Raw genomic sequence first — 3,517 nt, forward strand, 5'->3', positions numbered from 1 at the left:
AATCAGGAAATGATAGATAGATAGATAGATAGATAGATAGATAGTAACTTGCAACATCAACTTTACTTACTTTAATCTATGGGTACTTGTTGTTCTGCTGAGATCAACAGAGCCTTTAACCTCACAAAATTTTTGTATGGACCAACATCTGTTGTTTTGGATTCCGAACAGATACCATAAGGATCACACAACTGATCTTTTTCCTTGCTGCTTTCCCTGTCAGAGTATGGTGGCGTTCTCGGCTCCATCAAAAAGTCATTGGATGTTCCGATTAAAAATATGCTACACAAGCACTTAACAGTATCCTCTGAAATTCTGTTAGGGGTGCTATCAACTTCTACCACCTTATCATCTGAAGACGAAGTTGATGAACTCTGTGCCATTTCTTGATCTGCTAATCTCCAATCCAGCTGGCAAGCCAAAGAAGCAGTTGTCTAAGCAACATGAAAATCATATACAATATTCATTTGAAAATCAGCTTGTTTAGGTTCAAAACAACTTATAGACAAATGATTCCTAGAGAAGTCATTTATAAAGAATACTCACTCATTGTCCAATTTTAATTACGCATATGGATTACAAAATGATTAAAAACATCTCCAATTTAGATGGCTTAAATTGATTGTACGAAATTATGCTAATTAATTATATTGGACAATTACGTTTATTATCTCATCTGTTCTAAACTATCTATCACACTTGCGATGGAATGAATGGAGTTACGGATAAAAAAAATATAAGAAGAAGGAAAGAAAGCAAAGGAGTTTACCTGTAACTTGAAGTGATCCATGCACTTTTCAGCTGATTCTTGTTTCAGTGGAGATTTCTTCATAGGGATATTGACTTTGGCAGTTTTCTTTTCCGGTGATTGCTTATCCTTAACCAAGTTACTAAACAATCTATTCTCTTTTCCTTTTCCCTCTTCTGGAATAGATGAAAATGACTCTTGTTTTCTGTGAAACTGCCTCCCATTGACTAGCTTCCCTGTGTGATCGGTCGCAACGTCAGAGGAAAACAGCTTCCTGCTGGAAGCACTTCTGGCAAGAGAAGGCTGAGGCCTTCCCATTGTCATCGAATGAAACTCGCTCTGCGAAAATGACTTGGATCTTTGATGTTTTGAGATTCTTGCTGTGTTTTGCTCAATAGAGTCGTTCATATTTTCTGCATTTCTCTTGGAGGAAATGTAAACAGCTTCTTGATATAAACCTTGTCTGAAATTCACAACCTGTTCTTCGAGCCGAACCACCTCCTCCTCCAACACTGCTACTTCAGCCAGAAGCTCTAATGTCTAAATTAACACATACAAAAGAGTCCTAATTACTTTACCATCTATCATGTAAGATACTTCCTTTGTTCCATAACATCTGTTACTTTGAGAATTTGATCCGTCCATAACTCAAATTTATATCTAGATGCATTAAGATGATCAAATTTCCAAAGTGACAACATTGTGGAACTGAGGAAATAGAATAACCATAATATAATAAAACTCCACTATGATTCAGATGCATTATCTCATTGTATGAAACACTTCAATCAATGTATGACTGAATCTCTATTGTCTTTAAGTTTCACATATAAACAGTCCTATTACTTTCACATGCATCATATATGATCATGCCTAATGTTTGCATTCGAATACACACTTACAAACACATATTAGCTATACGTCATTTGTGAGAAGAAGAAGAAGAATTGGGGTGTGTGTGTGTGTTTGAATGGGAGCAAAGTGAACTAACCAATTTATAGAGTGAATTGAGACTGTTAGATGACTCGTTTAAACTGCAACGAGATATCTAACAAAATGTAACTCTTTTATATAAAAAAATTCATGATATCTGTCCCTTTAGAAATTCAATTTGTGTAGTGGTAAACGGACTAAGCTGGAGGATGATAATACAAATGAACTCGTGTATGATTTGGACACAACGATTTCAATAACTGAAATAGTTGGATCAATGAAGATATAGAGATACTAACATATGGAGGAAGATAAGGAGGAAGACGAGGTAATGCACCCAATGGTCTTGTAAATGCTCTTTCTAGGGCTCTATGAACATTCTCTTCATGCTGGAGCTTCCTCTTCAACTTGTCTAACTGAAAATTGAGAAAAGCAATTCATTCTTTCATGGAACTGAGATGAAAGAATGAACAAAAATTAAAACAAAGATTATATTATAGTATATGATATGATGAGGAAGATTGAAATACATCTTGTATCAGAGCCATTTTCCTTTCTCGATTAGATCGACGAACATTTTTCGCGGCTTTCTGAGAAGCCATTGTTCTGCTGCTCCCTCTAATAGTATTTTCCATCTTGTTCTGCTTTCACACATTTCACAAATAAACAAATCTATAAGCGAGAAAATTAGAAAATAAAAAATAAAAAGGAGAAAGAAAATAAAGAGCAGAACTATTCGTTTCTTGAGGGGAGTTAAAGAACCGAATTTTTCAGATTTGGGTGAAAAGTGCACAACTTTTTCTGAGTTAAGCAAAATCAAAATTCCATTCTTGCGATTAAGTTAAGGCTTTGGAATATCAAGCTTTTGCTTTTCAACTATTCAGAAACATTTGAAAAAAAATAGAAAATAAAGAATCTAGAAGACGAAGAAGAAATTACTTTGGAAGCATTTAAAGGTGCTTTCATGGAGTGAAGACTGGTGCGTGCTCTGGTATTCATATTTTACTTCTCCACTTTCCCGGAAAACGAGAAAGACAATATATGTAACAATGGAATATCTGAAACCACTGCTTCAGTTTATATAGCTTAAGAAGAAAACATGTTCAAAAAATTGAAAGAAGGAGAAGAAGAAAGGATAGGAAGGGAAGTAACGAAGGTTTTCTATATACAGAGCGGGAAAATTGAAAGAACCTGAAACACAAAACAAATAAAAATGACAGCTTCTGCAGCCAAAGGTTTTTTTTTTCTTTTACTAATTTGTTTGTTTATTTATTTAATTGAATATTATATATATTGTTATAATAGCGAGAGGTCTCGGAGAGAGTGAAAGACAGAAGGAAAAGACGAAAGGTGCAGAAGAAGGAAGGAAAACGACGAAGGCAAGGCAGTTGTCAAAGCTTCTTTCTTTGCCTCGTCTAACATAAACCAGTTGTGTTTTGCGTTCCACACTAATTCAATCACAAATAGACAACTTCATATATTCAACTAAAGTTTGACCGTAAAATAAGATTAAGTATTAAGGAAAATATTAGGGATTTTTTTTGCGACTAAAAATATTTCATGCAGACATTTTCGTTTTTCACCATTGAAAAATATTTTTAAGTCTTTGACCTTCACAAAACTTAGACGAATCAGTCCTTAACGGAGGCATTTGGATGGATCAGTCCCTGACGGAGGCATTTGGAAGGAGGGACTGATCCGTCCAAATTTTGTGAAGGTTAGAGACTTAAAAGTATTTTTCAATGGTTAAGGACAAAAAAATCTGCGGGACAAAAGGTCAGGAGCTATTTGTCATTTTTTCTAAAATTTACGTTGAAGTGAGACTAAAGATTAGAG

General features: G+C 34.7%; 1 pseudogene; it reads right to left on the bottom strand.

Moving 5' to 3' along the window:
• LOC107626526 overlaps window positions 1–3,130 on the bottom strand; it is a 5,683-nt pseudogene extending 2,553 nt beyond the window's left edge.

Source organism: Arachis ipaensis, chromosome B01, assembly GCF_000816755.2.
Source record: "Arachis ipaensis cultivar K30076 chromosome B01, Araip1.1, whole genome shotgun sequence".
Classification (NCBI taxonomy): domain Eukaryota; kingdom Viridiplantae; phylum Streptophyta; class Magnoliopsida; order Fabales; family Fabaceae; genus Arachis; species Arachis ipaensis.